Raw genomic sequence first — 27,938 nt, forward strand, 5'->3', positions numbered from 1 at the left:
GGCAATAGATACAGTAGAATAGTTGGGAAGCAAAGCCCATAATCTTCTGTTTCTGAAGGCAGTAGAGATTTCTCTCAAGCTAAATCTGTACGCACATGTGTTACCTTAAGGCTTGAAGGAAGAGGTGGGTTCTCTATACGTTCTGGAAGACTCTGAAGAGTTATGCACATTTCCCAAAAAGTCATGCATAATTCCATAGATTATCTAGATGCAGGCACGTTCTCCTCATGCATGACCTCAACCACTGGACCATTCATTTCTGCAGTGGTTAGTTTTAGGAAGTTACAGAAGATAACAGGAATTCTAGAGTACTTTAAGACGGAGAAAAATGCTGGTAAAATACAATGAGGGGTTGGGGCTTCTTGAGATTAATGGGGGGGGGGGGTGGCAGGGGAAGTAATCAGCCTTTTTAGTCCTTAAAGGAACCTTTACTGAGAGGGTGAGTTTGCATTAAACTTAAGCCTCCCAAAACAAATTTATTTGAATATAAGCAAGATAATTCCTCAATAATAAAAGACAAATGTGGGAACTGTATATATGCCTCCCTGTTTATTGAGTTCCTGGATTTGATTTTAAAAAATTGTGCTTAATGAAAAAATCAATTTTCTTGCATATGGCAATGTAAATTTGACCACAAGTAATTAAAATATTGAAATTAATATTCTCTATTTTCTGATGCACACATGCAAGATCAATATGTGGCAACTAATATATGCCTAGCCAGACAGATATTCATAGAGGGCATTTTAATTTCTAACCTTTACTTTTGCCTCTCATCTGGTTTTACTAAGCTACCTGGAAAAAAGTTAATTATTGTTTTTGCATAAGATCCACATCTAACTAAATTATATCAAATAAATAGAACATTCAGATTAACATTACCACATATCATATTTTCCCTTTTCAACATTCATATGAATTAAATTTTTTCCAGGCATGTAGAGAAGGAGAAAGCTCTATGCTAGGAAAAAGCAAGTACTTACAAATAAACCTCACTCTTAAAATTGAAGAGCAGAAAAATAATTTCATATATTAGCTTCTGCCCAACCCATGAGGTTGACAATGTAGACAAAATTAGAATTTCCTCCTGGCATAATCTTGGTTTAACATGTATTCTGTAATTTTTAAATTGTACTTTCTAATACTATCTTTTTCTAAATGTAACTATTCACTATTGTCTAGTCAATTTTTAGAGCAATTGGCATGAACTCTAGAAAAACTAGTACTACCCATAGGTTTTTAACTAAGTGAAAGAGCATTTGAAGTCTAGTGCTATTCCTTCCTGATATTTCAGGTTTATCAGGAGGTTAATTAGAAATAGTTCCAGCATTGCTTTAGGGCACAGCACAACAAGCCAGGTTTTTTATCTACTCGCAGACTTGAAAGTCTTAGGAGACACCAGTTTAAGACCTATGGCAGATTTAAATTGTCTTTTCTCCTACACACTTAGAAAATGTAGTGAAATTCTGTTCCTTAGCAAAAACTGCTTGGACAAAATTTTGTCATATTCTACTTATGGCCAAAATGGAGATAATGTTCATCTCTTTTGTGTGATGACTTTTAGTCACAGTAAAAATTGCAATATCCTGATGTCTGTATCCAGCAGGTCTTAGAGAGTTGTGCAGTGTTCTGGCTCAGCTCGATCACCGCCAGTCTTCTACTGCACTGATACTTGGACAAACACAAGGGCAAACACAAGGATCAATTTACAAAACTATTTTGCTCTAGTAATTCCTCTTAGGATATGGAAAGCTAACCTTTCATCACAAAAAGCTGAAAAAAGTACATAAAGAAGACTATCAGTGTCTTGGTTTGAAAGACAGGTGCCTCCTAGGGAAGGCAGGAGCCTCCCTTGGAATGGAGAATGTGAACCTCCTTAATCCAAATTATTAAAATTTTGAAATTTATTTACTAGTGTGTATAACAAGGCAAACAAACGACAATCACTATGGCACTAACCAGAACCAGAGCCCAGTGACAGTGCCCTGCTCGGCCGCAGGCTCTTTCCCTTTGGTGCAGTTCCGGTCACCGCCGCCAGGGGCGCTGCTGGCTGCCGGCGGGCAGGGCGGGTGCGGTGATTCCCCCGCGGCTGCAGGGGGCGCTGTGGCGCGAGCTCGGGGGCACGCTGTAATGGCGGCTGGGCTGAGACGGGAAGGGATGGAGGAGGGGCTTCCCTTCACAAACCCCCTGGGGCAGTCAGCCCCAGTGCCACAACAGGACTCTGAGGAGCGCCAAGCTGGAACGGCAGGAATGGACAAAAATCCCAGGCTGGTGGATGAGATGTATCAGAAGCTCCACTGTGGTAGCTGGAAACTGCAGCACATCCCAGCAGGGCAGGGGATACAGGGCCCAGCAGCAGAAGAAAGGCAGCTCCTAACTGGGTTATGGAGGTGGCAGAGAATTTCTTTCCCCAAGCCACAGATCCAGCTGTCCTCCTCCAAAGCGCAGAGAGACAGACGGTCCCAACTCCCTAGCCCTCTTCTTTCTCCTGCCTCTATTCTTGGGGTGTCTTTGTCTCTCCAAGAGAAACTCCCAAAAATCACAGGAGTTCCCCCTCCCCACCTCCAAAGCACCCAGCCATCAGTTCTTCTTAGCAACTCAACGGGAAAAAATTCCACAAGTAGAAAGAATAGTTCAGGAAAGGAAGAGAGGGGGAGAGGGAGGGGAAAGGGGAAGGGGAAAGGAAACCACCAACAGTCAGTAACTTTTCTATGAAATTATAACCCTGCTTGGCCCTACTAAGTGCCTGAGGCACAGGTGGAAAGCACATTTATATATTAACTTTCATGTACAATGATCCTATGACAACTCTTATTTGAGGTGATAGGGATACAAAAGGATGTTTTGCTTGATACATCCCAGGCATCTAGTTAGCATCTTATATGTTATGCTGAACTTCAGTAAATCCAACTACCATGCCACTGCATTCATTTCTATGTTTTTTGTTTCTTCATTGTGTTCTTTTTTTGTGGCCATTCCTTTCTTTCAGTGACAAACTGCACATAACTGATATTTTGATGTTTGGAATAGAGATGATGCGTTTAAAAACTTAGAAATATAACAACATTCTTTTATAATGATAATATTGGTATAGGAGGTAATGTAAAGGCTGGTCTTTGTTGGAGGCCTCCAGGGGCAGATATGGAAAATGTCCAGAAAAGCCCACCCACACAGGGTGAAAACAGTTTTTGTAAGTTTAGCAAATTAGCATACTTGACAAAAAATCACCAGTTAGGAGACCTAGTGATGACCTAATTCCCCCTCCAGGCCAAGCCCCTTCTAAGTCCTTCTTCCTCAGATGGAAACTGAACTTGTTGATGAAAATGTGTCTTGAAGAGCTGTTTTTCAACCTTGGGCTCTAAGGAGAATTGAGATAGGATAGGGGCTTTGGAATATGTTTGGTCTTTTTGCCTGTCAGGGCAGGGAAAAGTACAGGTAAAACCAGCCAGGAATCCAGTAATAGGCTACAGAGCTATGAATATATGTGTAAGAATACAGAGAATATGTAAAACAGAAAAATGCAACATTCAACAGGCATCAGAGGTACTGTGTATTAGACATTTGTGGAAAAGCTCTTCTGTGCAGTATCATTCTGTAAAGAAAATGGAAGAAGAATCTCTGAAAACTGATCTGACCTCTTTACTGTTAAGATTTCATTTGCTCATGTTTTGTTGCATTAACATCCCAATAGATATTGCAGAAATTAGGTTAGTAAGGTTCCAGTCAACATCGTGGCAGAGACAGTGCTAAACAGTAATAATAAAAATCAGGTATTTTTGTAGGACAAGTTAGATAGCTTTTCTTTTGAATAAACCTTTCTTTTAAAGTCTTCCATCAAAGTGTGGAGTCCTGTCTTCCTTAATTGTAGAGAACCAAGATTGGAGATAAAATGTTTCCCAGGTTGGTTTTTTGGTTTTTTTTTTTTGATCTCAGCCTACATCATGAATATCATACACACCTCCATTTTGGGTGGGACTATTTGTGTGACAGCAATTTTATTGAAAGAACAGGCTAGGACGCACAAATTCAAAGCAATAGTTCTTATGTGCCATAAGATATGGACCATGGGCTACAGATGCAAAAAAACTCGGTTCAGTAGAACTACAGAGGGGAAGCATCAATCCAGTCAGGAGGGCATCCACTCCTGTCGTTGCTGTGAATGCCTAGAGGAAAAGCACATAGTCATCATGGGTCATCATTTACTGCAAGAGCAAAGCTTTGTGGGTCCCATGAGAGGGCACTGAACAAGCACAGTGGTGCAGGCTACTGGCAGCACAAAAGCCTGGATTTGGCACTGCTATTTCGTGAATCAGGACATTTGCTGTGGTTCAGATGACTTGCGTTCTCAAGACACAAGGCCATGAATGACACGGGGCAGGTTAAGCACTTGTCATCCTGAACCTCTTTCACACAACAACTACTGAAAATTTTAAAGGCAAAACTTCGGTTTGAAATACAGTTGCCCCAGGATGAAGGTGTTTGCTCCCAGGGCTGTTTATTCACTCAAAAAGTGCTCACAGGTGTGGCTGCTGCACCCCTCAGGTTTTCTCAAGGGGAAAAGAAACTGCCCTATGTTCATGCTGGTCTCCTTGGAGAAGACACCAAGGGTTTTCAAAAGAGCAGTGAAAGTTTTCCTTCTCTCAGGTCCCTGCCTTCCTAAAAGGTACCCACTTGTCCAGATGATTCTCTCTCATCCATCTCTGTTCTCCAACACATCCCCATTATGCTGTATTCATAAAAATACATATTGTTTTAAATCCTACAATAAGGCCAAACAATTACATTTTTTAAGAATGCATCATTGCAAGTCCTTCTTAAAGAGGATGTGTTTATTCTGGTGAAAGGGTTTATAATTTCTTTGCTTTAAAAATCCCCAAATAAGACTAGCCTTTTAAAAAACTTTTAAAAAAATTAAGATCTGCATAATTTTAAATATCTAGAAAAATGTAACATTATGAACTAGGTTAAATTGCTTAACTGATTAGCAGTCATAACTTTGAAAATAGAAATAGAGAAAACAAAACAAACAAACAAACAAAATTACATTTTCAAAATTAGAAGGTAAAAAGCCCTGAGGCCTGTAACTTCATTAAATTTCTTGTTTCTTCTAATTTTTATAAGATCAGCAACTTGAAACATATATACATTTATATATTTATATATTTTTATTTATATACATATATATATAAAAATTCAGGAATGCTGCTCCGAACAATATTATCTCTTTTACAATACATGAGTGAGTTAGGACACAGCTGAAGTGGTTCGAACAAAAGTTGCCCAGTTCTACACCTGAATCAAATTTTGACAAGTGACTTTCAAAGTCTTCATGTTGTCTCGAAAGAAATACTAGATCTCAATCTATATTTTTAAAACTATTTTGAACATCAGTAATAATATAACCTTGATGTTCTGCATGATCCAAAATTCTGTTTGAGAGTAAATTAATTCTAAACCAAGTGCATTTTATTTCTATATTTTCTTATGATTTTCCTAATTATCTTTGAAAATGGTAATTTTTAAATCTTATAATGCCTTAATTAGTTTACTAACACCATACCGGCACAAGAGTTTAAGGCTGCTATTTCTGCATTGAATCCTCTTTTTAAAAAATTTATTTGAAATTTTCCCTTTTTTTTTTTTTTGGGGGGGGGGGGGCTGTTAAAATCTCTTTTGTTTTCTGTTTTCTATTTCTTTCACAAGCTCTACTTACAGTTTTACTTAAGAACAATGACAGTAAGGGAATAATTACATTTTTAACTTAAGAATTAGAACTGAATTACCCACTCTATTGCCCTAAATCTGTATTTTAACTTTAGTTTACTGTTTGAATTAATTTGCAATATTTATATCATCTGGATTACATTAAGCAGAAATAGACAGTAGCTATAATTATTAAGAAATGAAATCCACATGCTTTAGTCTTGGTTAGCCCATGATTGTCTATCAATAACAAGACTGTCAGTGTATCTTTCTGAATATATATACAAAATTGCTGGATGTATTAAGACATGTCTGAGATGCAAAGAATTTGATTTTCTTTGGAGTGGGATATGCATGTGCAAGCTACCTTAATCAGAGAAAAAGTTAAAAATATAGAGGGGAAGAGTTTTTTCCATGAGAACACAACTGTAATTATTTCTGTGTTCTATACAGTTTAAGCACTGATTCCTAGCAATTAACAGAGATCTTGTTTTCTAACACAGATATGTGGAAAGTGGGGGTTTTTTTGTTTATGTCCCATGTCATTTTTTCTCTCCAAATAGCCTGTTCTTCCTGGTATGACAGGTAGACAAGAGAAAAGGTGTATTTCATGCAAGCTGATGTGATGGATCATATTGTTCTAAATGTTCCCTGGTGGCATTCCAGCATCACAGAAATATTACTTTCTCTCGTTCCTCTGTGATGGGGGGAGCAAGGTTGGAACTGATGCTTAACAATTAGATTTTTGAGGCATCACAACTGTTTTCCAGTTTGACCTTGGCTGACACAATATTCAAGACAGTACAACAGACACTGCAAATTTTAATTGTTTCAATTTGTCTTTTTTTTAAATGAAGTCTAATATTAATAATTAGTCCATTTTAAACTAAGCTATATGACACACTTCAGTTTAATACAAAGGTTAAAAAACAATTTTATAAAGATTTGGATTTTGGAACTTGTTTTCTCTTGCACACAAATTAGATACACTTTATTTTCATAAAGTGTATCTAATATAAGGAATGTATGTATAAAAATGGAATTATTTTTAAAGTTCTTCAACAACTTGTTACTCTATGTCCCAAATTTAAAACACTTGCATTATCCAGCTGGGATAAAGACATCTGAAATCTATCTTGAAATTCTGTCTTCTGCTTCCAATTTTACCTGTACTCTTTTTAAAAAAATAATAATGATCTTTGCCAGTGTTGATAACTTCTCTGTATTTTCCTTCCTTCTCCTCTTTCCCCCAAGTTCTGATGTTTTTTTGTTGTTGTTTTGGTTTGGTTTTTTTGTGGGTTTTTTTTCTTAGTTTTTTTGGTTTTTTGTTGCCTACTCAGAAATTACCGAGTACCCTTAAATCAATGTGAGGAGTTTTCTGGGAATGGGTTTAATAATCTCTTCTTCTGAATAGGTTTTAAAGAATAGATTATTTTTCTAAGACAGGCAGCCCTAGTTGCAAAACTGCCTTCACTGGAATATTTATATTATACAAGGATGGTGCAAAGAGTCTGGACATCCCTGATTTTTCCTAGTTCTTCTGCATTCTTTTACTCAAATGGCACAGTAAACAAGTTACTTGTTTACAAAGACAACAAAACTTTTGTTTTATCATGGGTTTTTTGTAACTTCAATCAATGTTGTCTCCCTTCTGGCACTAAACATTTCCATAGTATTGATATCATATTAGGGGCAAAAAACCACAAAGAGAAAAAAAGTTCATTTAGTATGTTCTGTTATTCAATACTTGAAAACTCTACTTTCACTTGTTAGCATCAACACATTAAGGATATTTTGTGAGCATGAGTATCTATGAGAAACCTGTATTTCTAATTCCTCAGTGCAGGTTCTTCTTACTTTCCCAGTGAGCCATGCAGGATCCTCTGCTGCCAGTAAATAGCAGGTCAAATGCTCTTTATTTTCCTCTTCCAACAGGATCAGCGTGACAAGAAGGTGCCTGTGGGTACAAATCTTCAAACTCTGCGCTGTGCCTGTTGCAGATCTGATAGTCCACATAGCCAGAAGCAATTACTCAAGTAAGAGGATAAAGAAAAGAGAGTTATAATCACCGTTCATTGGTTTAGAAATGTCATGCCAGTCGCATTTCAGTCATCGTGTGATATTAATACTAATCAGCATATATTAGCAGCCAGACATGTTAACAACTGTTCTAACAGCTGAGTGCCTCCAAGCTAAATTGATTTCATCCCTTAGACACCCATTAACACCTCTCCTTCCCATTTAGATAATAGAACACAGTTGTTCAGGGGTGTTTATGAAATGACATTCATTTGATTGATAAGTGACCTTGACTGAATGAGAAAATGTGCTTGCTGGAATTTAAACAATCACCTTCCTTTTCAATAACCTTGTCAGAGTTACAGACCTCCAAAGCCTCAAAGAATTTAAATAATCACAATCAGTAAGTTCTGCTTTTTTTCCCCTGAGAAGTGTGTTTGGGAGAATCAAGCTTTAAATTAGGTTTTACATACTAATATTCTAATTGTAGAAGGTGCTGAAGTAATCTGAGAATGATCATCTGCTTTTAAAAAATAAATCAGTGTTTAATTATTAGGGTTTTGTACCTTAATCCATTTTGAACGACTCACTGGCTCAAGTAGGCCATTTTTACTAAGATGAAATGAAATATTGAAGCTTCATATATTGTTAATATTATAGAGAGATAATCTAGCCATGATTAATTAAGAATATTGGAAACCTCTGATACAGTGCCAGAAAAAAAAAATCAGTTTGGTATAGGAAGCTATTCTAGAGCAGCATTATGAGAGTTTTTCAATAATAGATTAAACAGACTAAATAATTAAAATGTCATTTGATTGAAATCAGACCATTCTCCTTGTATTTTGGCATTACATCCTGTAACGGGCAAGACTGTCTTTTCTGCTCCAGATATAGAGGCAGTCCTTCCTCTTCTGTACGTAAATTTATAAAAATGCGCCAGACAGAATTTAAAAGCAAATTACAGACACTGACAAAAATAAATATCTTAAGAATATAAAAAAAAAAAAAAAATTAAGGTTAGGGTTTTTAGGGATGCCTGAATGTATTTAAAACCAAATTATTAGGGAAAACTACTGAATCCCAATTTTCTTTGTTCCAGGGAAGATACATGGGATGTGAAGATGCAGCCACTATGAGTATTCACCCTGAATGCAATCGCCTGGGGGATGCTCTTGAAGGCTGGAGGCCTGATCATTCTCATTATGCAGCTGCTGTTTTTCTTGCTGTTATCCTGAAGGATAGAAGGACACCTGAACAGCATCACCTCTGTCATAGCAGCCCCAGCTGCAGCATTTTTTCAAGTTTCTGAGGCACTTAGGTGCCCTTTATGTGGGGCAGGATATGAGCAGCCTGTGGGCCAGATGTGGTTCACCAATCAAGAGTTGGACAGTCAATTAGTTACTCTGTTGTGTTTAACCATTTTACAGCCCTTTTGCAGCCTTTTCTGCTAAAGCTGATAAACATATTTTTTAAAAATATATAAAAATAAAATGCTAACTGAAATAGAAGTTTTCAGATTGTCAGCCTTTTCTGCAAAAGCAAATTAACATATTTTAAAAAATATATTGAAACCAAATGCTGACTAAAATAAAAGCTTTCAGGTTGTAAGAGCTTCCAAGAGGAGAGGTTTCATGTATAGCTGGAAATCTTCAGCAGTGGGAAGTCCATCCCAGCACATTCCACAGAACTGGCAGATTCTAATCCTGGCTGAAGGCTACAAGGAGGTCAAACATCAGTTACATGATTCTGTCAGGCACTTGGATTGATGTCTTCCCCTTTGCAAGACATCACACCCAACAGACAAACATTTGTTTCTCCTTTAAAATTTTTAAATGCAAATGCTAATTTAGTAATGTTTTCCCCAAATTTTCCAGTAACTGATATAAGGCTTTTCCATCGTATGAAAAGCTGCTATGGTCAATCTCATTTAAGTGAGAGACAAATGAAAGCAAAAGTATCCAAGAGTCAGTTCAAAGTTATTTGCATAGGTTAATTTAAGGGTTTTTTCTTTTTTGTAGCATATTTTCTCTATCCCCCTATTATACCTCTTTCAGTAATTTTCTCTTTGCTGCTAAAAGTGAAAAACTCAATCACAAATGATTCTCAAGGTGTGGTAATCACACCACTGTCTGTAAACACAAAATACAGTTATTCCTTACACCAATCAAGGGTCTCTCATAATTCACAGTCCAGCAGCCTCTGTAAGATCTATCTAGTGAGCAGTGCTCCGTAACCTACTTTCCAATGGCTAAACCAGTAAAAGTGAGAATCTGCCTTTGGGGACACACTGAGCCTGTGCTGCACCAGGGTGCCCATCACTGGCTGCAGCACCAGTGTCACAGGTTTTTCAGTTTTGGGGTTTGCATCTCCCCAGGTGAGAGGAGAGATGCCAGTGCTATTAAGATGGACTGAAAAGAAGTAGAAGCCAAATGCATTTCATGTTCATGGTGTGAAACTTGACAGCCTCAGGTAAAGCTGAAGACTTACGTGAAGACCAAAATGTTACCCTAAAAAAAATGGTTAAGAGAATAAGACTGTACATAGGTGCAGCTGACATAACATGAGATAGCAAACATGGAATAAACATTCTTGTTCCATTGTTTCAGTGTTCAGAAAAACAGGAGTTAATGAAGGAAAGAAAAAATGCCAGGCTACTTTTGAATAAAATAAATGGAGTTGAGAAAGGGCATCAACACTCTTTGTCCTAATTAGAAGAGCTGGCAATACTCCAAGCTGTTGTCTAGTTTCTTGGGTCAAAAGAGTTGAAATTATTTGAATGTAGTGCAAAATAAACATCACAGTCAATATCACAATGATTATTATAGTATTTTTGCATGTAATGTAAACATGTAATGCTTAGATGTCGTGTTGCACATGTAATGTGCAACATTATCACTCACAATATTTTTGAACTGGCATGGTACAAAAGACACGGGGTGGTGTTATTGAGTTTAAAGATAGTCTTTGGGCTCACAGATCAATTTTTAAAGAATTAATAAATAATCTTACATCATGGTATTTGTGCTCTCACCTTGATTGCTACAGGAATTGGCTTCTTTAAAGAATCTTCAGGAAGGAGTGATGGAAAACTAAATTATAACTTGACATGCAAGAATAGAATATTCTGAGCTAATTTGTCCACGTGTATTATTGCAATGTATTATTCTCACTGATCAAAAAGCCTTCCAGCTGATTTCAGCTGCCACATGCAAACTCATGGTTAATAATTTTGCTATTGGAATTTTTAAAAGGGTGAAAATTATTTCTCTAACCTGTATTTATGAGATCTTCTAAGTTACTGAATAGTACTTGAGTATCTATTGGATCACAATAATTGCCATTCCAGGCTGTGGATGTTCAGGATGCCCTGCTTGCTTCTGCTGTGAACAATTCCGATTGGCTGCCCAACTGAAGGAATTGATGTCTGTATCTAATCCAACAATAGTTGGCATCATTTTTATACTTGTGCCAGCACTGATGTATCATATCACAGCAGATCTATGAGCAAAAATTTTAAATTGAAGGTACTGTGAGAGAAGACTGCTGGTGTCTTGAAAAATAAATCATTTTAGTTGTTGTCATCTTATTGCAAGAGTTCCATACCTTCTTGGTGATTTCTCATGGGCAGCTGCTCACAACACTGACAACTTCTTCTTCACAACACAAACAACTGACTCCAGCTCTTAACCAGCCAACCCACTCTTATAGCACTGTTCTCCTCATTGGTTACAGCTGTGGCCTGTGAAAGTCAGGCCTGTTCCTAATCTTTGATAATTAGTACGGCTGCAACTCCTCAGGGGTGAGATTACCTTCTCCACTATCTTTATTTTCTTACATTCTATCCCTCCACATTTATTATCCTGAATTATGTCTGAGATGAGGAAAGAAGAAAAAGCCAGTAGATTCTATAAACTCAATTTCACCATCAGAGCCTGAGGTATGCTTGAAATTACATAGGCTGCACATATTTTGCTGAAATGCCTTCTTCCTGAAAATAAAGATCTACACTCAGCACTGGTATGATTTTACTTTTGCCTCAGCAATTCGTCATTTCTTAACTCTACCCCAGCCAGAGCCATCACACTGACTCAGCCCGGCTTCTGCATGATAAAATCCTCTCCTTGCTATAGCCAGCACAACTGCTTGTAGAGACATCCTGTGGATAAAAGCTGGGGACTGATCTGACAAAGAAAACTTGGCAAAACACAAGTTTCAGCACTCAGATAGATTAGTGTCTGTACATGCTGTCCTCCTTTCCCAGGTAGTTCTGTCAACGCAACAGATGGCTTCACACCACAGGGAGACAAAGGAATGAGCAGCATGAAAATGAGCAGCTCATAGTAAACACACATTTTTAATCTACTGCTGAGTTATAAACCAGGATTTAAACTTGCACTTAGTTTTCTGTAGTGCTGATTAATTCCTAGAATATCTTTGAAGGGAAAAAAAATTGCCCTCAGTTCATTTGCACATGAATTTTATCTTTTGCCAGCTTATTTGCAACAAATTTTCAAAGAGGCTGTAACATATAGAAAACTAAAGTCATTTTTGTGGAGTTCTTCTCTCTTTTTTTTTTTTTTTTTTGTTTCCCAATTAATCAATGTTGTCATTTTCTGTTTAGGTATAAAAGTCACACCAGAGGTCTGCTCAGTCAGACTGAAGGTCCACTAGCTCAGGATCTCATCTACAATGGTAGCAGACAGATACTGGAAAGTACAAATATATAGTAATATTTTTTGAAAGTGAACTGTCGCTGAAGGGCAGAACTGGCTTTATTTTGCCAAACTCATTAAACTGCACTTGTTCCCTCTGTTCTATCATAGAGAAAAAAAAAAAAAATTATTTACCGAGACCAATTTTCCTAGACCTATACTGTAACACTTTTCTCCAGGTGGGTAGTATGGGTAGTAAGAACTTTCCTTCTGAATTCAGGCTGACTGAGCAGTGACTGGGATTAAAAAAAAAAAAAAAAAAAAAGAAGTAGGAGGAGTAAATTAGTAAATTGGTATGTAGTAGAAGCTTTGCATGACTTGAAGGAAACTTGTTTGCCTGTGCTGAGTGAGACGGAGCATCTGGACTTGTCAAAGGTCAAAGACAAGAGGGTATGCTTGATAATTTGACCAAATAGTACTGGAGGCAACAAGATCATTTCACAGGTAGAATAACCACATTATGGAAATTAACACATTCCATACTAGCAATATAGTTATGAATGAGGCACATGTCCTAGACCATGCAAGTTTACAAAGGATCAGATTAGTGAGCAGATTGAAAGGATTGAGTAGAAGAAAAAGCCACTCTGCTTTAAATTTTCCTTGAATTCATCACTCTGAGGAATGTGATGAATTCAAGGACCATTCCATTCAAAAATTACCTCCTTTTTAGAGTTTCCATGTTTGCAAGGACTCAGTATTTTTCAGCCACAGGAAGTGACAGATATTGAACAAAAGTCTATGGTATGGTGGATTTCTATTTTTTTTTTTCCTTGAAGTCCTAATGTGTTGCCAGTGTAACCTTTCTGGGGATACATGATGCATAGGAGGACCATGTTACCCATGACATGCTCAACATCTAATTTATCAGAAGAACATGTTCTCTGAGAAATCTTTAAATTTCTATGCATATGATTCCAAAATTAATTAATCAAAGCTCCAAAATGTATCCAGGCCCTTCCCTCCATTTCATTCTTCAAATAAAAATTGCACAGCAAAATTAAGCAATTTCAGGTACCACCATTCTTTGTCTTCAGCTCTCTCTCTTTTCTGAGACAAAATGAAAGGGCAGCCAGAAAATATTGCTTAATCCCTTCCAGTTAACTTTTCTCAGTCCTTTCTAGGAATTGCCTGATCCCTCTGTCTTGGGTCAAATAAATGAATAAATTTAGCGTAAAGAAGCAAATCCATGCTGCTTTTTACACCTGTGTTCTCAGTTTTGTGGCTTGGTATTAGAGAAGTTCTATTCATAAATCTCCTGTGAAAACAGCTCAGCATCTTCATTTGCTCTTCATCAGTTTGAAAGGAGCCTCTATAATGTAGCGTTCTCTGTGTCCCTGCTCTGACATTTCTTTAATAAATTTAAGGGATTTAATCCTTGGATTAGAACAGGCAATTAAAGACTCTTCTTGTAACTTGGAGTACATGTCAAAAAGTAGAAAATTTATATTTTTCAGATAAACATATTTTCCTAGAATAAAAAAATACTGAAAACTAATTCTTCTTGTTATATCTGTGCTGTACTTCATCTCTACTTTAGACGAAAGAGCAGCTCAGTCACTAAACTTATTGATCCCTCAGTCAAAACGATTAACCAATGTATCAGTTGTCTTCTGTTTCAATATTTAAGAGCTGTGTTGGTTGTGGGAAATGCACTACAAAGATGTTTCTTTCATGTGTGATAAGCTGAGCATCCCTGAGACAGAAAACAGACCAGGAACTCTGAAACACATGATCAAACAGCTGTGGCCATCTATGATTCTACCAACTTGTAGCTGTTTCTCACCAAAATTCTGGTAGATGTCACTTAGATATGGCAAAGTCAACATACTTCACAGTCAGCTGTACCCAGATCAGAACTATAATACAGCTCACCTTTGTCAGCCACATTTTACATTAAAGGTTTGGCTTACAGAGCAACTGAAGCTCAAAAACTTGCCTCTGCTTTCCAACTTAGCTACTGAGCATAATCTTTAGAACAAGATCAGTTAGACAGCTAGGAAAATAATGTTTTGAAGCCCTTCATTAAGGTTTGCCAGAGTTCATCTATCAAAGATCATAAGGAAAGTAGAACACATAGGCACAATGATTTATAAAAGTTAATAACTCACCATTTTAGGGAAGGTTTCGTCTCCACAGGCCTACGCTAGAGCAAGCCTTGAAGAAGCTAGAGACTTCAAGTTTCCTAGGCCAGTGGAATTTTGCTTTTGTATATCTTAAGAGGAATCCATGGAAACTTTCATGGAATTAGAAAGAGTGTTTTCAAGCCGGTTATAACCAGTTTAATATCTCAGCTGTTTTTAATAGTATTGAATGAAAAGTTATACTTAGATCTTAACAATGCTTAAATGAAAATGGCTCATGTCTATTTTTGCTGTTTATAAGTAGAAATACAGATACACCTGGATTCGAATATATTTAGAAATAGAAGGAACATGCAACTGGTAGCAAACTTTTTTGCAAAGATATATGATTGTGAATAGACTGGCTGACTGTTCTGTCCTTAAACCTGTGAGTGGCTTCCGCATTCCTTCCTTTAAATACATTATGCTAATTGGCCTGAAATTAAGCCATTCTTTGTTTTTATTAGCTGATATCTGGGAGTAAGGGTAGGTGATGACATAATTTTCCAAGCAGGTACAAAGGACAGAGCAATACTTTTGTAGCCAGCTCCTTTCACTAAGCCAAACTTGGAAAAGAGGGGATCCATCTGAGTAATTTAACAGATGTGAAAAAAACATCTGTGTGCAAAGGATGCCTATTTAAAATGTCTTTCTAAAGCCTGACCATTTTCTTTGGCAATTGCTATATGTTGATGACAGACTATAATAACTAACAAATGAAGCATTTAGTAGAAGCTAATATTGGACTGCAGATCTAAGACAAACATAGCAATTTCTACTGCTTAATGAATGTAAAATCTTGGCCTAGAGGTTACAATTGCTTAAATAGAAGAAATTTTACTTTTCTTTAAAGCACATTCACAATTTATTTTCCCAATTCTATCTCTGACTAAACCAGATTGAAATCCCAGTGTCTCCTGCCTGCTTTCATACTGCTATAAGAATTAATAAGAAAGGTTTTGTCATTTGAATGTGATTGAATAAGAATATGATTTAAATGTCCAAGCATCATAGCTTCTATTAAATGTTAAACCAGTCTAAAAGTGTCTTGGAGAAAGTTCACAGGCTCTGGGTGAGTAAGATGCCTGTGTGGCATCCATTTTCAGGAAGATGGACAGCTTAAACTATGGAGTCCAAGTGCCATTTATGTAAGAGATTTTCTCTATTTAAAGACGTGATAGTCACTTCCCACCAGATAGGGATTCTGAGTTTTACTAACTTGCAAGTTAGCAGCCCTATAAGAAAGACTAATTCAAGTTACTCCTAAAGTTAAATTGCAATACAATTACTGTAATTGCAAATCACTAATACACTTACAATTAATTTCTTTCATAAACCTATTATCGTGGATATAAATGAGTGAGAATTGGGCATGAAACCTGGAGATACATCCTACTCTTCCCTCATTAGGAGAATTCTCTCTGAAAACCTCCTGGAAACTCCCTGGTCTTTGACAGCATTGAGTGTCTCTTCTTTCTGAGGGAGAGCCAGGCATGCATCTACCTATCAAGCAGATATAATATTTCACTATCAAACTCTACCACAAACTTAGTGCATTAGGCAATTTCAGCAGTTTTTACTGTTCTTTTTTTTTTTTTTTTCTGTGCTTAAAGCTTGCCTCTCTTTTTAGGTTGTGACTATATTTGGTGTGCAAATAGCTGGATCAAGCACCCACCAATGCTGCAAGGTTTGTGACATGGATCCAGAGAAAGCTGTGGTGGTGGCAGCGAGCTTGTCAGCTCTGGAAAAGCTGAGCTTTTTGAGGAGAATGCACAGAAATTAATGTTAGGCACCCAGTGCATGCTGGTGTCAGCAACTGACACCATTATTGACCTTATATTTCTCTTGTATTAGACTGCAGGTTACCTGACATTTGGAAGGTTACAGTTTTGGGCTTAAGTGGCTTGGTATGGCATCTACTAAGATATAAAAAAGCATTGGTGAAGTCTCACATGTATCTTGCAAGACTGAGTTCTGTTTTCACACACACACAGGTAATCAGATATAATAAGCAATCATCCAGTTCAAAACTCATACTCCATCACAAATAAACTTGTCACATTACAAAACAGTAAAAGATACAGAATGCTCTCCCCTTATCTTGAATCTTGTTCAAGATTTTATTCTTTAGGATTTCCAAAGTATTTAGAGATATTGGAGTACGGGTAGAAAAGCTCCATCATTTTCATGTAATCCAGCCTGGTAATTCATGTGTTTTTTCTACCCTATATGTTATATACTGTTTGCCATGAGCTGCTCACCCAGCACTTCATGACATTTAGAGATCTTTGGTACTTATACGATATATAAAAGATGCTGCTCTGTGCTTTGCCTGGTAGAAAATTATCCATATGCATTCAAGGTAACTTTGCCTCCAGGTTATAAGTAATTTGAGGCATATGTGACATGTAGACCATATCCTATTTCTTTCTGTCTAATCAGCATTTTCTAAATAGATTGTGACAACACCTTTTCATCTCATACTTGAATCATTCCAACATGTTTCATTAACAGATGTGTGATTATAGATTCAGGAACATATTGTTCATAGATCCTTCTCAAATTAGGACCTAGTGCATATTTCTATCTTAAGATAACTAGTAACATAAAAAACAGAAGAGGTGTTTAAGAATTCTTTAGCATAGTTTTGGCAATCTGTTTTAGTGTGAAATTATTTTTTGAAAAGAGTCTCAGAGACTCGGGTTCTCATCTGTGAAATTTTGCAAGTTCTACTTACTGTAAACAAACATTGATAAATTCACGTGCAGCGACTTCCATCCTGTTTTTCTTTTCAATGAAGCTTATCAGAAGAGTGAAAAACTTGAGTAAGAATGTCTTTGAGATTCAATAATGAACTAAATAATATTAGTGTTTTCAACAGTCCACTGTCTTTGATTCAATAACAGATCCAAAGGAAGTGCAAGGAGCCAGATGGCTAGAACACAGCATCTTAAAGGGAAAAGAAAAATCAATGTGAGAACATTACATAATAGAACAAAGTATTCCTTCTTCATTCAGTAGGTTTGGTTTGTTTGTTTGTTTGTTTTTTCTGAAGGGTGGATAATTGCCAGACTGGCCATAATGCATTAGAAATGTCACTGTTTGCAGTAAATGTGAAATGTAGGCAGTTTCAATAGGAAATATTAGCCCATCAGTCACTCCAGACTCATCCTCTGTGAACTCAAAGAGACATGCATCAATCTACAAACCTTTTTCTCCTACACTGAAATGTCCTAGCATTCCTTCTGTGTATTCCTACAAAAGTGCTCCTTTTCTGAGCTTTATAGCCATATCACAGCAATTTCCCCTCACATCTAGCCGAAACATTTAATATTGTCTGGTTTAACCAGTCCCATCCACCTAGCGTAAGATGCAACTGCTGGCTTAACTTATTTTTTTTTTACCCCTAAATGATCTGCTAGTAATGTTCACATTTAGAACTGAAAAAGTTTTCTAAACAACAAAGTCTTGAACTTTATCCAAGATGAGGGGAAAGCATTCTATATTGGACATTATTTTGTAGTACCCAATATCATGCACTAGTCTCTGCTCCAAGAAATAGAAAAGAAAAATGAGTCTTGTCAACATAAGGAAAAACTATAACAGTACTACACATACATTATGCACCTTAACAGACTATAAAATAATTACAAGTTATAAAAATAAACAGAAAGTACAATGTTATTTATTCCTCATCACACCATACCATGGCTGAGTTTGGGAGGGACCTTTGGGAGGGACCTGATCCAACTCTCCCTGCTCAAGCGGGGCCACCTAGAGCTGATTATCCAGGCCCATATCCAGATGGATTTTGTATATCTCAAAGGAGGGAATCTCTACCACATCCCTCAGCAACCTGTGCCAGTGCTTGGTCACCCTCAGGGTCTGAGCCCTTTGCCTGTGCTCCTGTCACTGGGCATCACTGGAAAGAACCTGGCTCTGTCCTGTTTACTCCCTCCCTACAGATGGGATTCCCCTAAAGCTTCTCTTGCCCATCATGAATAGTCCCAGTTTTCTCAGCCTGTCCTCCTAGAAGAGATGCTCCAGTCCAACATATTTGTGACCCTTCAGGGGACTCTCCCAGTGTGTCCATGTCTGTCTTCTACTGGGGAACCAGCGCTGGACACAACACTCCAAGTGTGGCTTCCCCAGCGCTGAATAGAGAGGATCATCTCCCTGGACCTGCTGACAATACTTCTAAGGTATCCATAATGCAGGGTGCCACTGGAGTTCTTTGTTGCAAGGGCACATTGCTGGTGCATATTCAGCACTTGGTGTTCACTGAGATCCCCAGGTCCTCTTCTCCCAATCACCATGAGCAACCAAAAATCACTGAGAGTGGCCTTGCAATGACATCAGTGCCCTCAGCACTCGTGGGTCCATTCCACCAAGGCCCATGAACTGATGGAGGTCCATTTTTCTTCAAGTATTCACTGCCCAAGTCCAAGGAATAGGATCTTTGTTTTATTTGCTCCTTCCTTTCTGACTGGCCTTGCTAGTAAAGACAGTGACAAGAAAGGCATTCAGTATCTCAGTCCTTACAACAGAGCTGCCTGTTACAATCTTTCCTTCCTGGTCATCCTGCACAGTCTGGGGCCAGTCTGGGGCCTTCACTTGAAGGCAGATCTGGCTCTTTTTGGGTCCTCTTGCACTTTCAGGGTGGAGCTTGTGCTGTGGCTCTAAGCCCTAAGGTGGGGCAGGAGCCTTCCTGCTGAAGTCAGGATCATGAGCTCCCAGCCTTCACCTCACCCCCACCCAGCAGCAGCAGGAACCATCAGGTTTCTCAGAGATTTGTGGGTTTTCTGCAGTGATTATGGACTTCATCCCTGCAGTTCAGAAGCTTCCAAAGCAGAGTCCAGTCCAGGGACTGCTGTGCAAACCAGTGCCCCTTTTTGCTGTTCTTTCAGTACAGTCAAGTAAAGATTGAGGTACCTGCTTCAGCTATTGGAGAGAAAAGGCACAAACTCAGCAGTCAGCTCTTTCTACTTTACTGGTGTGGTGAAATTACCTTCTTTCCTCTTAGTTTGAAATGAAACTGTATAGGTTTTTTGTTTTTTTTTCATAATAATTCTATTGTTTCTAATAGTTTGATGGGCTGTTTTGGGGTTACTTTTAATGCCAATTTAAAAAGTTGTCATTGGCATTTAGAAATCAGGTGGGGTTTTTTTTAAATCTAACAAAACAGATTTTTCTTCTGGCTCAAATACTGGAATATGGAAAAGAACAAATTATTTCTGAATGTTACTAAGAAAGCATCTCTGCAGTTCCTTTAGACTTAAATTTGTTTTCAAACTATTTTTCATGCAGGTTCTGGCATTCCTGAAACTAAGCAGGGAGGCTTAACAAGAAACTGATTTCAATGGGAACTCACAGAGGAAAAAAAGACACATTTCCAGGCTGATTTATTCCTTAATATTGTTTGCTTTGATTTCTAGTATACTAGTATTTGCACAAGGAAGGATTTGAGTATATTAGCTCCAGAATTAAAAGCACTGGTAATTAAATGCACCATCAAATGCACTGGCTTTTAAAAATCGTATTCCAGGATATTTGCACATTGTTTCTCCTATCTTATTCTCATCATCACTGAGTGGGAACACAGTCTGACATTTTATCAATACAGTGTAGAGTGTCATAATATCTGACCATGGGATTCTCTTATATTCTCCATCAAACCAGATTTTGTTCAGATGAAGGTGATACAGGAGAGCTCACTGAATGACATAATCAAGTGGCTCTACAGAAAAAATTGTTATGATCAGCCCTGTGTTTATAAAGAAAATCCAACCCAGAAAATGCATAGAGCCTTCCACTAAGTATGAAGTGCCAGAGTGAATAGCATTATTCCCATTTTATAGCTGAATGGTTGCATGGCAAGACTGCCATCCAACCTCCCTACTTCTTGTTTTATAGATGTCAGACCCCCTTCTACCAAAGCTTCAGTGCTCTGTATTACCAGCCTAAATCAGTTCTCCTGCTTTATCTGGAACCAGCAGAGGCTGAGCACACAAACCTTGCAGAAAGTGTTCATATTATGATGCTGTGCTCTAGAAATAAGCAGTTTAATTATTCATTAGCTTCAAAACTCAAGAATTCACTGTAATATCGTGCCTTGATCTAGAGATAAAAATTTTTAAAATGCCACCCATATCCATGCAGCTACACGATGATGCAAACACTATAGGAAATATAGTTAGGTGCCCTCCAGCTCAGAAGAAAGATGAAGTGGCAGCTGAAGGATGCACATGCTCAGCAAAAAGGCTCACATCTTTTCCATGTCCTCTGGTTTCTTTCCCTGCTGTCATCCTAGTATTACTATCCTGACTGAACTTAAATCCATTTGCTCTCAGCCACACCACAGTCTCTACCATGCTTTTAATGAGATGCTTGATCACACTCTCTGTGCAGGATGCTGCAGATACAAAATTCCCTCACAGAATCCCCTAATTGCGATTGCCAGATCCTTCTATTGAGCAGAACCATGACAAGATCCCATCAAGTGTCCTTCATGCTAGAACAACTACAACTCATTTATTGATTATTCAGTTGTTTATTTAATAACAAAAATCAATGCACAAATCCAAGCATCAAATAAAGCAGATTTTAAAAGCTGTTTTAATGTCTCAAAATGTATTTAATTTAGTTTTGTCTTCCTTCTTTAGAGGATTCTTGCGTCCTACTTTATTACAGTAATAGGATTATTGCGTTTAATCACTTACATTGGAAAATAAAATACCTCCACTCAACCACGGATGATAAGACAGAATTTCTGCAGCCAGGGGGGTTACTAAGAAGTATCTTCCATAGATTGATTCTTACTATGTGTGGGTTGGTGCAATCATCTGCCCACCCTCCAACAAAATAAAATCAAAAACATCACTGAAAAAGTAGTGAAAATGAAACATTCCTGGGTGCCTCTTTTAACTATATGCATTAATTCTCTGACATGTCTTCCTGTCCTCTCCTCATCCAAATGATTTATAGTATTTTACCTTTGTGCTGCAGTGATTATGTCCCCCATTTCCATGCAAAATCAGTCACATTTTGAAACCATAACAAATTGGTACTACAGTGGTGGCTGTGGGATTTCTCAGTGAATTTTATTTAAGAACTCAGTAATAATATCTCTCAGTAATGAATGCCTGCAAGACACAAAGAATGCCTGCAGTGACAGAATACATATGTACATATGCACAGACTTGTATTAATTACTATGTCCTTCTCTTATCCCTGTCTTATTTACATTATTCCAAGATATTAATTTTTACTCTGTACCTTCTTCTCTTTTCTTTTTTCCCCCCTAAGCAATTTGCCTTCTTTGAACAAGCTTTTAATTTTTGTGTTCTTCAGCAGTCCTATTTTTTCATATGTCTGCTGCTGTTGATAACACCATGACATAGTCAGAGGCAATATCAGATATGTACTCCTTCTCAAATAAAGACAATGTTCTCCTTCTGGAATAAATGCTATAAATTCTTAAAATCCACTTATATCATGACTGTCTTATCAAACAGGCTTTGAGATTAATAATTTCATCTTTTCCTGCGCAGGGTAGAAAGGCAATTTTGTTATAACTAATCTTTCACACAGTGCCATGTATGTTTTATGTGTTATGTAATAAGTCCTGTAACTTTGCTGTTATTTGCTGGAACTGTAATAGAGTTCAAAGGCCCTAACTGAGACTGGGATCCTATTACCATAGCACCGCCACAGCATAAAAGCACTTCACCCTCTGACCCTGTGAAAAGAGTGGAATTAAACTCAGTAATAATCTTAAGCATGCCCAGGCTAGAGATGGACAAGGAAATATGTGGATTAAAGAATGAAAATACTGCTGCCCCTGTTTTTTCTGTGGGATAGAAAGTGGCAGCAAATTTTCATTATTTATCCAGGACATGCAAGGAACTAAGGACATAGGCATACTATTTTTTCATTCAATAATCTTATGGATCTTTATTTTTTGCACCTTATTATTAATAGGAGGAATAAGGTTTAAGCTGAAACAGCATAGAAACAATAGTGTTTTGAATTGCAATGTGTTAAACACATTGTGTTATAGAAGTATAAAAATAGATTTGTGAGCACACACGTATAACTTAAGGCACAGCATTATGACAAATCTGCACCAAAGAGTATTTTAAAAGCCATTTTTTCTGAGGCCTGTCAGTGGAGCCTGAGGCTTGATTAGGAACTCCAGAGGACAGCAAACTAAGCTAATAAGAGCTGTGATAAATGGAAGAAAGGGTCTTCTAGGGGAAGAGAGTACTCAAATTTAGAATAAAGGAACAAAACTGGATCTGTCATAGACTGGAAGGAAAGGACCAAATTTGCAAAAGGGGCATGAACTCACAGTGATACAATCGTCTTTAGAAATTAGATTTAAACTACAAATTCCCAAATCTCAGAGTTCCTAGACTATCAGTAAATCCTTCACAAATTGTCTTTCTACCACTCAATTTTTGAAGACACTGTGCTGCAGCTCAGCTTGGAACTGCATAAAGACCCAGCATGATTCAGGTGAGTATCTGTACGTTGACATACAGTCCAGCTTTGTTTTGTTTCTTGGGCTTTTTAAAAAACATGCAAGATCACGTGCAAAAACATAGCTTAAAGCATTGTCATGTTTCCTATACAACCTTAATAAATCCCTCTTGTGTCTTTGCATTATAATTTGGAAATTTATTTTACACAAGGTTTGTTCCCCATCCAGTACTGTCTGAATAGTCTTGCTCTAGGGAAAAATGAGAATTATACAGGGTAGGATGCTGTATAATCCTTCCATTAATTTTGCAGCAGTTAGAAGACATGCAGCAGTGGATGTAGAAACCTGAAGAAAAAAAAGGATGGTCTGAAAATTCAGGGATATGGAATGGTGCCCTCAGTAAGAGTATCCCTCATTCTCTCATGGATCTATCACATCTACATCACCTAAATGGTACTTCTGGCAAGTGGTCATCTCTGTATTCCTCTTTGTTGTAACTCCAAACCCTTCCTGTTGTCTGAAAACATTAGGTATCTGTACCTGCAACACAGGCAACAGGCATTGAATGTATCCAGTACAATGTCTAAACTAAACCATATCCTGTATCTAAACTATCTGAAAAAATCAGCTTGTAAGCATCTCAAATTGACTGTCAAAAATAGTGGATATTTTCTAATTTATTCTGTCTCAGTTCTCTCTCTGTCAAATTAGAATAATAATTCCTCTTCAGTGCACAGAAGTGCTGTGAAGATAAATTCATTAAGATTTGTAAAGCACTCAGGCACTGTAGTGATGAGCACCATGGAAAAGTCCAAGAGGAAATTAAAAATTCTGCCTTCAGAACAGGACTTAAAAATGTGACATGGGACCGTACACTGAACAATAACAAAGAAACAGAATTATGAATAGTTAGTCATTCAGGGAGCATTATCATGTATTGTGCACCACAGGAAGCAGGAACTCAGGTGGGGACTGGGATGTATGTAATTAAAAAAAGGCTTATAGTGCATGCCAGGAGATAGGAAAATAGAGGTTGGTGGGCAATCCAAAGCCTGGGAATTCCAAGAGTTGAGCTTTAGGCTATAAATACACAGTAATTTTTTTTTCCAGAATATTTTTTATGTTTAATATGTAGAAAGCTTAAAAGGTCCCTATCTCCCTTAAATCCTTTCACTAAGACATGACAGCAGCCATAGGTTTGTCTAATGTTACAGCTGATCTCCTAATTCCATAGATTTGAGGTAGTATTCCTCCTCCTTCTCCCAAATCAGCTTAATACCTTCTTTTAAAAGTGTAGTATCCTACTAGAGACAGATTAATTTTAATGTAACAGTGTCAAGTAAAATGAATACCATTTAAAGAATCTGAAGAAAAGTTAATTGTACCAGTCTGATACCTGATATATGAATGAAACGCAAAATTTGCTGGCTGAATTATCTGGAAGACATTAATCCTACCTGAGAATAAGTTATCCCTAACTACTAACTACTATCCCTAAAGTTTCTTTTTAAATTTAAATACCTGAAGTTAAACAAACAAACAAACAAAAAAAAAAAAGGCTGCTCTTGGCATCTGTAAGTATAAAAACTAGATTTAAAATTCACTCTGACAGTTTGGTTTTGTCTTCAGAAAGTCACCTTTCTGATTCTGTTGGCAGTGCTCTGATTGTCTGATTGTTTTTCATTGCCTTGATTGCAATATCTTTCCTTAATAAGTCAATAAGAAAATTCTGCATGATTCATGGTGTCCCAGTTGCCCATATCCCCTTGCTTCACAGAAAACTTGTAATAAAACATAGACTAATGATCCTTACACATACGTGTCACTGGGTTTTTAGAAAGAAATAATCTCTTTCTTCTTATTAAAAAATTATTTAGAAAGGGGAAAAGCTATTCTCAAGATCTCTACAAAACAAGCAGAGATGGGTAGAATTCCTCCTCAGAATACCAGAGGTTTGTTTTTGTTTTGTTGTCTGTTTTCCACAGAAATGTAAACATGGGATGTCACTTTTCCCAGACAGTACTGAAAAATCTTAATATTCCATAATTTTTCATACATATGAAAGAGAAAGGAAGGGCAAAAAAGTTTAGAATACTATTGTTTTAGATAAAAGTACTTCTGTAGTAATCTTGTACTTTCATACACAACTTAATTTTAAAATTAAGGAGAATTTACAAGCTATAAAATAAATCAAGACTGATACAGATGCAGCATGTTTTAATTTATGAATTTAATTCTTTTAGGCTTCCTTTCTATTTGCATATGGATTTAAAAGTTAAAAGTCAGAAAAAAATTTAAAGTGACAGTACAGAACAGGAGTTCAATTTATCCCCTTTCAAAACTACTTGGAGTCCATGTGTATGAACAGTTGCTTAGTACATATAATTAACACTTCTGTGGTTGGCATCTAGTGATTGCTGGGTTTAGTGCTTTTCCATTTTAATGCTTTTTCTACATTGATAGGACTCTAGTGAAACATCAAATATGACCATAACCTGTGAAGAAAAAAATTACAGAGGTTAAAATGGTAAGATTTTATGTAATGGAAATATAGATAATGGTGAAGTTAAGTAAGTCTGTCACACTTTACTGGATAAATGCTCCATTTTTGAAAGGCATCAAGCAGTATTCCTAACAATGGACCGTGTATTAACTCTACCGGAATCACTGGGCGTCTTTCCAGAAGCAAGGCTAGAATGAGACAGGCATAAGACCAGCCGTAATCATAAAGCTTAAGAGAAGAAAGTTTCTCTGTGGAACCAAAAGATGAATTGTCTGAACTCATCATCCCAGTCAAGTACAAACAGATGTGTCTTAAGAAGACACCATGTGACAATATATAGCATGTCATTTTGTGCTCCAGGCACCAATTACCATATTAGAACAGGAAGTTCTCATACTTTATTGCCCTGGCAATAGCTTTTAGATTTCCAATGAATTTTAGAAATTCTCTGGCCCAGGTAAATTGGCATGCTTTAGAGAGGTAAATGGAAAATTCAGCCCCTGGCAGATGTTTGCTAAGAAGCTTCAAGAAGTTGCCAGGCATAGCAGAGGAGTTTCAGCACCCCTGAGTACTTCTGAAATCTCTCTTGGTCACTTAAGTGTAATGAAATGCAAAATCCTTTTAAATCTAATTCTGTAACAACTATTCAGATCTGAATTTGCACTTTGAGCAAAGGGGAAAAGGAGGTTCAAGAGACCTGATGGGAAACTAATATGTAATGCAATGCCATGCAAATGGCTGCAGGTTTTAGGTCACAAGCTTCATTAGCAATACCTGCTGTACTTACTTTAATAGTTCTGTATATTCTGATATCTGGAAAACAACAAAGGGAACATGTAAAAAGATATTCTGTAAATATGTCTCTTACACCTACATCTCACATTACTGTTGGTAATGTCATCATCAAGCCTATTTGACAAACAAAAATGCTGTTATGATGAGATGCAGGACAGGCTTGAAGACAAAAGACTGGACTATTAGGTATTAAATTACTCACCTAAATCCCAATGACAAAGAATTCCCAACTTTCTTTCACATTCATCTTAATGCTTTGCTAATTAATAAGAGGTCCTTGTTTTGCTGAAGAAATGTGTTCCCTCAAAACCTGAGAATTCACATGTTTCAGGAACAGGCAATTTACTAACTACTGAGGCAGTTTTTCACTCCTGCTTTGTTACATTTTTAATCAAGAGTAACTCTTGCCAAGAGCGCCTGTGCCAGGAGTATTGAAATACACCCCAAATTTATAAGCCTTGATCGTTTATAAATCCAGCCATGTTTTGCAACCAGTGAAGAGATACCACAAGCAGAAGAAGTCTAAGTTGTTGAGTCTCAACCTGTAGAGTCTGCATTACTCAAGCAAACTGACAAAGCAGCCTGGCTGGCCTTAAGAGAGGAAACAAGTGCCAAACAGGCTCAACAGCCAGCATTTCCTGTCACTCCATAAAATCCGAGTGGCAGGTCAAAACAAACAGACAGGGCCAGAATTCCTGTATGGGAGTTTCTTGTACAGCAGGTTAAAAGATTAAGCTCTGTGTACTAGTGAAGCAGATCTTACATAACAGGTTTCTCAGCAAATTTTCTTCTGGATATTTCTAATGCCTACACAGCCGTAATAAGAGACGTCTCATTTATATGATGGTTATAGGAAACAGCATACAGATTATATTTTTATTCCAGTGGGATTAGCATTCATCCCTCCATGGAGATCAACAACAGCAGCTCTCTAAATTTGTCAGATCATGGGTGGTAGCCAAGGAAAAAAAAATAATTTGATTTCTGAAGTGTAACATGGGTATACTGTCTTGACTGTATCAATCAGAGAAATCCAAATTTTGAAAACACACATCTACAAAACCAGGATACTTTCTGCTAACTATGGTTGAAAAGTACTTTTCTTTAAAAAAAAAAAAAAAAAAGAAAAAAAAAAGAAAAAAGAAAAGAAGTCCATGAAGTCCATAACTGACATGAAATCTGAAAATCCTCTAGCTATCATAAAATACTGTTACTTATAGTAAGGTGGTGAAGTGGTGAACCAATAACATCAGAATTAGAAGGCAAGCAAAAAAAAATCAGTAGGCATTTAGCAGAAACATCAAGCTTGAAAAAGGCAAAGCAAAAGGTAAAAAAAAATAAATTCAATACAGTTGAAAATTAAGCAGAAAAAAGATTCCATAGAACAATAGTCTGTTGATATGTCAGTGTGTAGAAAGGTTGCATCAGCAAAAAACAACAGCACAGTTCTGGGTATATTGTTCCATCAATATGCACAGCCAAACAGAAAATAAATTACAGCAGAAAATTACTCTTGCATAATTGAAATTTAGTAATTATTTTCTGTTCCTTACCTTTCCAATTTCACTTAAAATATTATCCATCTGTAGCAGAATTTA

This window comes from Motacilla alba, chromosome Z (assembly GCF_015832195.1).
Source record: "Motacilla alba alba isolate MOTALB_02 chromosome Z, Motacilla_alba_V1.0_pri, whole genome shotgun sequence".
Classification (NCBI taxonomy): Eukaryota; Metazoa; Chordata; class Aves; order Passeriformes; family Motacillidae; genus Motacilla; species Motacilla alba.